Source organism: Hippoglossus stenolepis, chromosome 7 (genome assembly GCF_022539355.2).
Source record: "Hippoglossus stenolepis isolate QCI-W04-F060 chromosome 7, HSTE1.2, whole genome shotgun sequence".
In the NCBI taxonomy this organism is placed as follows: Eukaryota; Metazoa; Chordata; class Actinopteri; order Pleuronectiformes; family Pleuronectidae; genus Hippoglossus; species Hippoglossus stenolepis.
This window is the reverse complement of record NC_061489.1, coordinates 12220162-12233579: the sequence shown is the minus strand read 5'-3', so window position 1 is coordinate 12233579 and position 13418 is coordinate 12220162. Positions and strand designations below refer to the sequence as shown.

The 13418-nt window shown below is 40.6% G+C and overlaps 1 protein-coding gene across 3 annotated transcripts in view; it reads left to right on the top strand.

The window, feature by feature from the left end:
• Positions 1-13418, top strand: part of frmpd3 (FERM and PDZ domain containing 3) — an 82279-nt gene that overhangs the window by 33616 nt on the left and 35245 nt on the right. For all 3 annotated transcript variants that reach the window (XM_035161444.2, XM_035161447.2, XM_035161443.2), the window contains exon 2: positions 3036-3143. The gene's annotated coding sequence lies outside the window, so the exon portion shown is untranslated. The remainder of the gene's footprint in view (positions 1-3035; positions 3144-13418) is intronic.

Below are 13418 nucleotides of genomic sequence, written 5' to 3'. Positions count from 1 at the left end.
TCCAGTGACACTCTTTGTGCCTCCTGCGAATCAAAGCTGCAGGCAGCCTCTCTTTGAAACATATCATCTGTACAGATAGCAAATTAATGTGGCTGTAATTGAGCCCATTAATGAAGGAACACTGTGCTCAGGGTATTTCACACTGTCTGTCTTTAGAAAAGTGTGATGAACTATTAAATTGCATCACGTTTCAGTGGTTGGAAGGTCATTAGTTACTTCAGTAGCATGAGACCTGTACTTTAAATCAGTATGAGTGCGCTTGTTGACCAAAACAAGATATAACGATGAAGATATCGTAGAGAGAGATTCCTCAAGCAGGTAATGTGTGCTGAGACTAGGTAAATAACAATTAACATACAGCAAAGACAGTTTAATTCCAAACGTATACACACATACTAACACTTCAAGTATATGGACCTTGACACAGTATAAGATGTCAGTCACCCTTCATCGTGTTCATAATTGCTCTCAGGAATTTATAACCAGGGCAGGAACATAAAGTGTCAGTCACTGTGTCACCTTCTGCATGAAAGGGATAGTTCACTGAACAATGAAAATTCACACATTATCTGCTCACCTTTATGCCGATGGAGGGGTGGGTGAAGTGTTTGAGTCAATAAAACACTTTAGAAGTTTCAGGGCCAAACAGTGTTGCAGCCGAATCCAATACAACTGAAGTAACCGGGCGACTTATACTTCAGACATAAGACAACAACAGAAAAAAGAACCCATGTATTCCATGGCCAGAATGTTGATGTTGATATATGTTACCTGCCACGCTGGACATGGAAGTGAACATGTACTGTATATACATGCTTCTGATGGTAAAACACTCGATAAGAGACAAAGCAAAAATCTATTCATCATGACATTATAGGTGAGAAAAAACTACGCAGAATTCCTTTATATTTTGGCATTATTAATGGACAAAGTCACTGTAGGGCAAAGATTTTCTCCCCAGCCTTGTGCACCATATGAAGTTTCTTTAGTGCTAAAGCCTTGAGTACATCAGAGGACAATGGCAATTTAGCAATCAAGTGTTAAACAAATGTGTACGACACCTGATTCAGGAAATTGAGTTCATGGCGATTGAGGTAGTTAAATGAGTTGACTGGGTGTATACAGCTGAGTCAAAATCACATGGATCAATATGAAAATTGGTTGCAACTTTGATTTGTTTAGGTACAGTAGATGAGGTTGATGAAAACAGTTTTAGTTACATTTAAAAATCTTCCCCCGGTATGTGGAAGGAGTGAGAGCAATAGGAGACTTGTTATCATGCTCATACTGCTCTTATGTCCTTTGTGCCAGTTTAAAACTCATCCAAGCTCACACCCCGCTGGGTCCAATTGAGGAGTTTATAGTTAATTTAAAACGATTACTGAATCAATTTAATTAATAAACTTAAATTAAGGTTTTATCTCATATTCCTGTAATAGCTTGCATAGTTATAAAGGACATAATATTGAAATGCTTGTTAAACTTGCAAGGAGGAGCCTTCAGATTGTTTATGATGAATTAGAAGGATGTGTTCCTTTGCTGCATGTCTTCCCCACTCTCCCTCTCCATTCCCACAAAATGTATTCCGGGTACCAGCTCTGTTTCTCAGAAATACATTTAAAGAAACACAGGAAACAGAATATTTCACTGGCACCACATGGACACCTCATGTCATAAACCCATTAGCTCCTGGTGGATCATCATTATGTGTGAAATGCTGTTGACAGCTGAGACTAACAGTATATATATCAGAGTTTATCCAATAAGTGACGGTTGTGTAAACCTAAAGAGATTAGTATTTTATCAAAATGCTGAATTTGAATGATGTGGGCAAGTTTCCATCAGGGCAGAATTATGGACATAAGAAATTCTAGCTTCTGATCGACCACTTACCCAGACATCTAAGCAAGATGGCTCCAGGTGGATTTACCTGTACAAAGCTGTAACTGGGCAATAGTCAGGATAAATGTGTCTTGATTACCTAAGGTATATATATATATATATATATGAGGAAACAAAAAATCTTAAGGCAGACAGGTAATTGGTGCATTAGCAAGTGGTAAACAAGTCCATTATACACAGATGTCCTGACACCAATCAGTGCGAGAGTGGAAAAGCTTTGTGAACATTTAAAGGGTCGAGCACACAGGTGATGGTTTTCCATGTCCTGCATTAATGTAGAGCAGTGTCTGAAAAAAAGATTACTTTGAAAGCGTGAAAGTCTACACGCAGCCTGAGCAACACAGCAAGCGAGTGTCATCCAAGTGAGCACTCTTGTTAGACAGCGTGTCTGTGATCTCAGCTGTAATGAGAGCAACATGAAGGCAGAGGCAGAGAAGAGAGAGGCATATACCACAGAAACAACTAGACAGCTGCGCATGCACAGATATGATTGGTTTGTTATGCAAAACGGAAAATTTAATGTTTACTCAAACACCATTTACACTCTAGTTTTATCATCTGTAAACTACAACACATGGCTTTTCAAGTATTTACTTTTGGTTTAGGTCAAATTTAAATTGTGCAAAACTGGTTGGTATTCAAAGGTGCCAATGTGAACATAAGCAGCACAATTTGAATTTAAGAAAAAACTGATGAGTCATGTGTGATCTTGCTGTTGTGATACATTTCTACTTCTACCAGGCCCGCAGTCCTCTGGGGTGCTGCTGTATTACAGCAACAAATCAAAACCATGTTCAGCTCTGCAGTACATGGATGGAAACATTGAATTTCTGAGTTGTTGTTGTCGCACTGGGTCTTTAAACTGCCAATCTCCATGTTCCACTTCAAATCTACAGAATCAGAGCGCAGTAAGCACCTGTCGTTCTCACCCCCTCGTAACACAAACCACTTATCACACCTTTCAGCCGCCCTGTACGACGACTGGCCGATGTCATTAGCAGACTTCCCCTTCATTTTCTGCTTCTTAGTGCTGTCACAGATGGCCATGAGACATACCATCGCTGAGGCTGAGCATCAGTGAGTCAGTGGAGCGAGTGTGACAAGCTTTAACTTTCCGTTGTGCCTCTCAACAGGTACACGCGCCACCGACCAGACGCCTGAGTGTGTGTGCGAGCGGGTGTTAGTGGGAGATCCCTGCTCAGAAAAAGAACCTCCTGCCACCCAGTCAGCATTCAGAGATCGTGAGTACACTTCCATCTTCTCTCTGTCTTTTATGAACCAAAGCTGTACAAGGATCATTGTATTAATATCACACCGTGAGAGCGTTTACATAATAGAAAAGCTCAACCTGGTTCAAAGCTGAACTTAACGATTACACTGAACACGAATCATATGTTTTAAGCTTTCCCTTTCAGTTTGATCTCACAAAAGCACATTAAAACTAATCTTAAAAGGATTAAACGCTAAATCCTCTAGCAATGTGAGCCATAGGCAAACGTTACAGAGTTAAATTTTTCTACATAACCTCTCTCTTGCTGACTGATCATTTTGCTTTAATAAGCTATTTGAAATGAGCCGTGCATAATTTTCCCGGTGCTCTAACCTTCTAAGTCTCGGTGTCTTTTTCTTCACCGCCGAGAAACATGACTTATATCCTGTCAGAGGTTATGAATTTGGTTTCAGTGGGAAGCCTCCGTTGTCATGATGTCGCAGTAAAAGCGCGATCACAAACGCAGCAGCGGCTTGTGTGTGCGCGTCCTCTGCAGCTTTTCGCTCACATCTGCAACTCTGCATTGATTCCATGCCAGTGAGCAGAGAGCAGAGAGCTGGTGTGGAGTGGTGGCTTGTCTATTAGAGGCAGGTAAATCAGCCCGTGGCAGATGCCATAACAGGATGTGTGTGAGGCAGTTTAATAATGCTGCAGAGTAAATGACTGCAGTCAGTACAGTAATCACATTTGCTGCAGTCATAAGCAATTGTGTGGAAAAGTACTGTGTTCAATAAATATACAATTGTGATTATTCCTGTCTTCTGTTTTAGAATAAAATATGATTATACATTTCAGGATAAACAAACAAAGCATTGATTCTTCATTGTATTATTAACACACAGTGTAACAAAAAAACAAAAATCTCAACAATTTTCTTAATTAGCATATGAAACACAATGTTCGCAACATCAAAACCAAGTTGTTTACCCCAAAAGCGTTTCTGGGTAATAATAAACTCATGAGCCCACTTTTTGTCTGAGAGGTAGCCACTTGCACTTCTCCTCTGTGCTGAATCACTGCAACATGTTTTATCACCCCGCTTTTCAAGAGAATAATATGTCAGAGGACTGAGCTCTGTGTCTTCAGCTGCTTGTTGTGTAGCATGCTGGGCTGTTATTAACACCATCTTTGGGAGATGTTAAGAAAACTTACTCTCAGGACATGTGAAAAATCTGAAAATATGCATTCCCATTGCAACATGGCTGAATTTATTAGCAAAAATGTCATGTTATCTCTGCTGCAGAGTTCGTTTTTTATCATCACATAGACTGTGGTGTTTCAAACCTTCCTCAGTGCATCATGTGGAGCTCAACTAAGCAGCTAACCTTTATGATGCACTTATAACCAGGCTATACGTCATCAGCGTTGCTAGCAGCTCTCTGTAGTTACAGCCTACTTGCACACAGAAGTAGTTTGAGCTAAACACTAATATTAGCATGCTCACAATGACGGTCCTAACCATAGACTGTAAATCAGGATGGAAGACATGACAGCTCCCCAAAAATAGAGCCCCCTGGTGGCTGGCTGCCATATAGCTCATAATTCCCACCTCCTTCATCTCAGTAGATGGGACATGGACCAAGCTAAAAAGTCAAAGTAGAAGTTAGACACATTTTTCACAACAATGGTTTCTGTCATTTTAGATAGTCCTTATCACACTGCCGTTTGTTTGCGTGGTCATTTTTCAAGCAAATAAAATTTAGTTAAAGTAAATTCAGTTTTTGATGCTATAAAAATGGTTAAACATCATGACATCATCATCGACAGCTGAGACTGATTCATGATTGGTAGACCGCGTGTACGGGACCCCCGACGCTATCGTGCAGACTCATCGGTACAAGAGGGCAGCATTGATTGACATATTTTAGTGGTGGACGGACTGACCAACCCTCATGCTAGCATGCCTAAAATGTCTCATTTAAAGCAAAGGCAAACATGCCAACAGTTTTCCACTGTTGCTTCACAGCTGCATATTGTTGTAGTGAACATATAAAATGTCACTACTGAACATCTCAACATAACCACTGAGGAGACAAGCGAGCAACCTTCACCCCCTCAGAGATGTGAGCAAACTGTTCTGCATGGAGAAGGCCACAGAGGACCTAGTGTCTCTGGGATAGACAAGAAAGGTGCAGGGGGAAAAACTGATCTGCCAGGAGGGACATAAACAGCTACTCAAGCATATGAAAGGTATTGCTATCACAGGAAAGGAAAAGGGAGTTTGTGTCTAACCTGCATCTCTATGTGCTTGGTATACATATAATGCTTTGGTAGATTCCTGTGTGATCTGTTACCCAGCCTTTAATGATGTCTGAGTGCACACTGGTGGAGAAGAAGAACAGCTCCGGCTGACAGTTTAGGCAGTGATTAATCTTGAGGTACAGATAAGCTGCCACTACATCATCAGAAGCACTTCGCAAGACACCTAATAATATGCTAATGGAGCTAAGCTGGAATTTATTGGAATCTTACACTTTCTGCGTCTCATTTCTTCCCAAATAATTCATAGGCTGATGCTGATTCCAGGATAAATGTGGGATTAACCACTGAGGTTTAGCAGCATGAGAAACTAACAGGAGCTAACCAGCAGGACATAGAGACATTGAACTGCTCGAACCACCCAGAGGCAGTTTAGAGCCTCCGATGCTCCGATGCTGTATCACATCTTTTCCAAAGGGTTTCATCAAAGGTGGATGTACTTCAATACAGTGAAGCCATTTAACACTAAGTCTCAGCCTCAAATGGCAATTCCCTCCGGTTAAAAGGTCTCTTCTACTCTTTTGCAACGTTTCCAATATGGGAGCTGACCTGATTCAATGGCTGTATTGATCAAATTGACTGAGTAAAAGTCTGCCGCTTGACTTTATACTGTGGAGATCCCCCCCACCCCGTCTGACGAGCTGAGCTCTGCTGCGGGACCTCAGTGCATTTCCTCTGTGCACGGGCTCCACACACCCCTGTTCAAAGTCGGCAGAGTCGACATCAGACAGACGAACCCATCAGAGACCAGCCTGCATTTCCAAGTGTGGAGCATTTACCAGTTCAGCATGCTGATCCTCAGCCTCTGGTAGACTCCTCCTTCCATCTCTGTCTTTCTCTGTGCATCTTGACATTTAGGGTGGCTGTGGCTCAGGGAGTAGAGGGGCTGTCCAGAAAGTCGGCGGTTCGATCCCAGTTCTCCCCATTCCGCATGTCAAAGTGTCCTTAGGAAAGATACTGAACCACAGATCTAACCCTTCTTATAGAGAAGGCTCTGCACATAGATGCACTGGGTGAATGGAGAAAACTGTACTGTAAAGCGCTTTGAGTTGTCATCAAGACTAGAAAAGTGCTATATAAATACATTTCTTTAGCTCCTCTGTCTGTATCTTCTCCCTCCCTCAGTTTCTTGTACACAGTGGATACAACATGTAACCTATTAGATTGTGTTGGCCAAAGGTCAAGGTCACTGTGAACCAAAGAATTCAAACTGTAAGTATGAGAAAATCTAACACAAATGTGTAATAGAATTAAACAGGAAAGTCACGACATTTTAGATCCAAACAATCAAAGGTCAAATTCACTGTGACATAATCAGATTCTGCAAAAACACTTTTCTGAGCCATTATTCAACAGTAACACCATAACTCAAGAACAAAAGGGGAGCTTGTGATCATATTTCTTGCAGCTCGACTGGTTGACAATCCCGCGGCGGTAATTCTAGTTTATATCCTGCTCCTTGTAGATTCTGTTGGTGAGCTCACAGCTGCCACCGAACACTGTGGCTTTCTTATCTCTGGCCTGTTAATTTCAGGTGCTGGTTTTGATTTAGTTTCAGTCTCACATTTTTGGCAAAAAATATGCAATTTTAGGTATTAGGTTTTTAGTCAGCAAAAATTGAAAAACATTTTAGTGTAGGTGTAATCAGTTTCATCAGCAGGGTCATTTTGGTTAAAATTGTTTATGTTTTGATTTTGAGGTTACACGTGTCACCATCGTCGTACAGACTGACTCACCTCATGTAAAACCCACTCAGCATTTCCCAACAGGACCACTGTATCTAATAACATCTAGTGCAGTTGTTCCCGCTGACCTGGTGTCACTGCAGCTACCTGTGCTGTTCACTGCAGAGTAGTGAACCATTCAGAAGCTGCATTCACTCACTTGTTCACTGAAAAGTGTTGAAGTGTTCATTGTCTGGGTTTAGTGTGAGAGGAGACACTTTCATTGGACAACATCAATACTGTGTTTGTTTAGTGGACAAATAAAATCGACTCCTGGAACTTACACACACCCACTGATAGACACATTAAAGACATCAAACTGACAGTGATGCTAATACAACCCTCAGGATTACAGTGGCCACATTAGCATATTTACATTAGCTTTAATTCCTATAATTGTCCCCATGCTGCCTGCATGTTTTCATAGTTTTGTTGCCGCCTCTTGTGTGTTTTTCAGTGGATAAATCTAGTCCATAAATCAGTTTCTTCCAAGAACAGTTAACGTCAGATATAATTACTCACTGACACACAACTTTACAAGGTGTTTTTTATTACTGGCAGTGCAATAAGTCAAGTAGCTGAATCTTCTTCTATTTGGGGCCTGATTTCACTGATCAGGAGAGATAGTGTCTGATCCTGTAAATGCATGAAGATTGTTTTCTTGGTCTTTCATATGAATGTTAGGCTTTTGTTAATGGATCAAAAGTATGTCATACTTTTCACTAAAATGTTGTATTCAATTGTTTTCCAAGTTGACTTTTAATTTTAGTCTTGTTTAAAGTGCAAATATTTTCCGTCTGTTTTCATTAACAAAATCCACACTGCTCTGAGGCACTGCTCTGGATGTCTTTCTCCTCCTGTTCGTCTGCAGATGCCAGCTTCTACAGGCCACTAACTCAGCTAAGCCTGTGTCAGCATGTTGATACAAATACGTAGCTGTAGCAAATACTGATGCAGAGATTTCTGTTGTAAATCACCGCAGGCAAAACTATGAAATTGTAATCAGTCACTTGCAGGTTCTGGAATTATTTTTTCATCTCAGAGCGAGGGTTAGATAAGACAGCATGTGTGTGAAGTCACTGCTTTCGTGTGTCTTACCAGTGTACATCAGTGTGTGTGATCATTCCCAGTCTCATCAACACGGCACTCGTCTGCTGTCACAACACTGTCTGGCAATGAGTGGCTCTGTCACACTGGGTGACACAGCACTCTAATTAATCACAGCGAAGGAACACTAATGAAGCCATTATGTATTCTGAGAGTTTCATCTAGACATCCAAGTTTCCCACTCAAACAAAGATTGATACAGAAATACGCGTAAAAGGCTTGAAGGAACAGTGGTGATGGATTGCCAAGGGATGGAGTTTAACAAGTGAAATATATCTCTCAACTGGGGGAGGTCAGTGAAAGGTATTAGTCCCTCTCTTCAAGTGTTTATGTAATTTCTCTCATTTTGCTTCTGATTTTTTTAATTTTCCTTTTGTTTTATTGGGTCCAAAAACAAAGTGCTGGAGCATCTAACACATAGAGTCAGTGTCTGTATCCAGAGAGTATTCAGTAAGACAGGGTGTCCGCATCAAAGTTTGCAGGCTGCTCCGTGTGGCAGGTACTGATTTTAGAGTTATTCTTTTATGAAGTAGTACATGTGCACCCTCATAAACAATACCAGACTGTAGGACGAAACTGGAAGGGCACTCAGTAGAGCACCTATCTACACCAAGGCCAAACAGTCCCCTCATGAAACCACATTTAAATTCACTAGATCTCATAAATATCAGCAAACATGTCTGATTTCATGGATGATCAAGATCCATAAATTATTCTCTGAGAAATCAACAAAAACTTCAAAGAAAAGTGTTTAAAAAACACGTACTCCTACTCGTTTCCTGTCAATCCCTCACTATCTCTGTCCAATATGGCAAAAATGACAAAAAAGAGGAAATACTACCAAAAAAAAGTGGTGACACAATACCTTCCAAAGAAGCTTTCAGATGTAATTTATTATGATAACTGATGAGGCATAAACTATTCATATCTAATGTTTTCATACTTTGAAGGAAGGTGATTGACATGATTTATTATAATACATTATCACAGCTAATATTAATCACTGATTTATTTAGAGATTGGACTGGACTGATCTTTACTGATCCTAAAAGCAGGCATTACATTTCATGTTGGCATTATAAGACAGTGTAAACATAGTTAACGTTGACAATTAAATTAAAACATGTTCTGGAGTATGTGTATACATCAAATCTGTCATCATATTTCTCAGGGGTTTACAAATCTAGAAATCTGGTTTAAGATACAACTTGTTAAATATTTCTGTCTAACAACCATGGGTAATAAGCAGTATTCCCAACTGAAGAGCAGTAATTAAAATGCTATTATATTTAGTCTCTAAATGATCTCACTGGTACAGTAGGAAGCTGTCTGTTTATTAGACTGTAATTCATGAGATGAAGAAAAACATTTTGCAGGCACTGCTTGAGTTTGTCCAACTGGATCTTGTTTTCAAAAACTTTCAGAGAACAGGGTGAAAAAACAAAGTCAAAGTTTGATCGTATATTTTATTTATTTGTTATGCAGCATCTTTGGATGCTGGGGACTAAAGTTTATTAAAGATTTGTATTGTTATTGCTATCATATAGAGCATGCCATTTAAAAGAAAACTATGTAAATGCCAGTAAAGTAAGACTATATATGTTGTTTTCTAATATCAATATGGTGAATCAACATGCATCAACCATTAAAACGATATATGCTCTGATCTTCCAAATATGATCCAGGCTACATATGATTTAACTCCTCTGAAATATGCTTAACAGCAAGAAGGCAGACCCGCATACACAAAAATAAACACATTCATATGCATGTACACACACATACATATACAGCCAGAGAGAGAGGAGAATGAAGATGAACAAAATGTGAATCGAGGACAAGACGTTTGTAGCAGAATACAAAGAGGCTAAAGGTTAGGGATAGAGCGACATGTATAGTGAGGTGGTAACAGTCTAACGTGTCCTTCAGGATGATTGCTCCCAGCTACTTGCCTGTCAGGTCACAGTCAGGGAGAAGGAAACACACAAGCATCATGGTGAATAATGTTAAGAAAAGAGAAGAACATGTGGAATGAAGCACTTTCCAAGAGAAAGGGACAAACTGTTATTTTTTTGCTGAAGTACAAGAGAAGTCAGTGTGACTAGTTTGCAGGGAAACTGTCACAGTGATAAAAATATCGAATGTCACTGCAGCTGGTAACATGTTGTAAAGACAAATGCTTTTGGAGAAAGTTACCACCCCTCAGTGGAGTTGGTGCTAAAACAAGCAGCTTCCTTGTGACAGTGTAAAACAGACTAGAGATCTACTCTGACAAAAAGAAGCTGAAGCGTCAGACATTTAGAGAACTTGTGAAGGAGCCTTGTTGCCGCTGTGGAGCTGCTAGAACTGGACAGCAAAAGAACTGTGGCAGAGCCGATTTCTGATACAACACAAGATACTGAAACATAGAAATACCACCCAGCTAGCCATTTTGTGTGTGTGGGATCTGCTGATAAAAGAGAGGAATTACTGTCTTTGCAAGCCATGCATGACACTGAGGTGGTGTTTGCTTGTGCAAGTCGTTCTGGCTAAAAGCAGCTGCACCATTATAGGAAAAATATTCCCCACCCCCCCCAAATCAATCATGCTATTATTTCTTGACAATATATGACGATAAGATGCTCAGAAATATAAAAGCCTTCCACTCATCACTATCTACCGTATACCTGTGCACATCAGTGTGAGTGAATATCGGCATGTGCCGAGAGAACAAGCTGAATAAAATCAGATTTGTTCAAGATTTGTACAAATTCTATCACCAAACAATGAATGATGTTGGCATTTAAGCCAAACATGGAACAGATGTCTTCCGGGTATGAAAGAAGGAGAGAGAGAGCGAGAGAGAGAGAGAGAGAGAGAATGAGAGACAGAGCATTATTTGAATACATACGAGGATAATGTAGATTACTCATAACTTCTCTTCGTTGCTCAGCCCTCAGGCTTACAGCTGCTGCACCGTGGAGACGATACCTTGCTTCTTGCTCCACAGGTTGCTATGGTGATCACTGACCTGACAACTATGTAAATCAAAGCCCACTGGTATTTTCGAGAAAATGTGAGAAGCAATTATTGTATAGAAATATAATGACAAAGTGGATCAAATATTAGCCCCATTGATAGTCATATAGCAAATGTGTGTTACCTGCATGGGAGCCATGGGAGCCAATCCCACCTGACATCAGGCGAGAGTATAGGGTTCATCCTGGACAGCGTATCTCAGGACTGATGGAGACAAACAACCATTCACTCTCATATTCACACCTACAGACAATATAGATTCTCCAATTAACCTCCCCCCAATCTGCATGTGTTTGGACCGTGGGAGAAAGTGGGAGTACCCAGAGAAACCCCACGCAAACACTGGGCGAACAAAAACATTGGAATAGTAATAATAGTAAGGAATTATAATCAATAAAAGTGATTGAATGATGAGTCGATATATGACTTTGTTGCAATATCCTGAGAAACCCCAGTTACATAACCGAGCTTAAAGCATCATCACACATTAAGTAATGAAACACATTACTCTGTTTGTCTGTGCACTAGTCACTCCCAGACACAAAGACACACACACACACACACAACACACACACACACACACACACACACACACACACACACACACGGCATGTTTGTGCATGTGTGAGATGTGAAGACTTTCTGGAGCATGAAATAAGCTTTCATAGGAACAGTGAAGAAGAGAGTGGCTACGTGTGTTCCCTGTTTTTCTTAATTAAGTACACGTGGCTCTCATCTTTAAATCGTAAACGTCACATCAGAGCTTCTAGTTGCCGTTCCAGTCCTTCTGATTGGTTATGGCTCCAAACTGCAAAATGTCAACGCGCAGTTTGAGTAGTGCAACACTTGGTCATGGACTTACTAAAATACTGTGAGGGGGGGGGCTCTGTAGCCACAGTTGTAATCTCAAAGATGAGAGTGTAATCTTCTTCTTAATGTCAGAGTGAGTATTAACATGAATGGTTATGATACCAGTTGGTTTAGACACTTATATATACAATACAATGGTTCACATTTTGCATTTATTTGTGCATTATACCATATTTATTCATTCATGATGTAAATTCAGTCTGTAACACCGAGATTTAAAGGAGTGGATGTGGTGGGAAGGCTGTTTGACGGAAGCTTTAAGGACTGAGGGGAGGACAGAGACTAAGTAGGAAGAGGAATGATAAACCGTCAAAGCACAGAACATTTTTCCAAGAGTTTCTTTTCCAGAACAAGTAAAAAAGATTCTCAATCCTCCTCCTCCTCTTCTACCTCTACGTTGTCTGCCTCTCTATCACGCCCAAGGGTGTGTGATGTGTGTATTTGTGTGCTTGCTCATGTCCTTGATGCACTGTGGACTGTGATGAGCTGTGAGGAGGCAGCTCCACGATAAGAAACATATCGGTGCTCAGCACCTGCCTGCCTGCCTCCTGACTGACTGACTACGCAAGCCAATTGCATGAGTCCCTCTTTGTCAGAGCAAAAAATCCCGAAACTATAATGAAGAAATAAAGTACGGTGTGCAGACGTTACGGCTCGGCTCTGCCAAAAAATGCATTTTCTCTGCACATGTTGGCTGCAAGAAAAGGACCAAATCAAAGATTGAGGTTGAAGCAGAATTTGATTTACCTTAAACGTGTGATGGATTTCCTCAGGAAAGATGAGAAGTTAAAGCTCTGAAGAAGAAGTGGTCCAAAAAATAAACTATTGTATCTGAACCCCACAGGCCTCAGTTTGTTCGTTGGTGTGAGAAAAAAAGAAGCTGCAGTAATTTTGCTGACAATTTAGCTCCTGTCAGTACAGTTATACGCCTGTTTTATAATAGCCCTGCCAACTCCAATCATGTCTTCCCAATGCATCCAGCTCCTTTTACGTAGACACAGTAAATACATTCGGTCTTTTCTGCAGCACCCCGACCTTATTACCGTGCCACAAAGCAGAGCTGCTAATTTCCATAATGCAATCAGACATTTGTTTGTCTCAGAGGCTCAAGCTGCTTGAAAAAATGTCTGGCTCCAACATTACGACAAACACTGACAACATGTTTTTTTCAACTTTTTATTGGGTTTCATGCTCGACCCATCTTTTATAACTCTCCTGCAGCTCCTTCCTCCCTCCTCCCCACATCCAAACCATGTAAACAATCATTG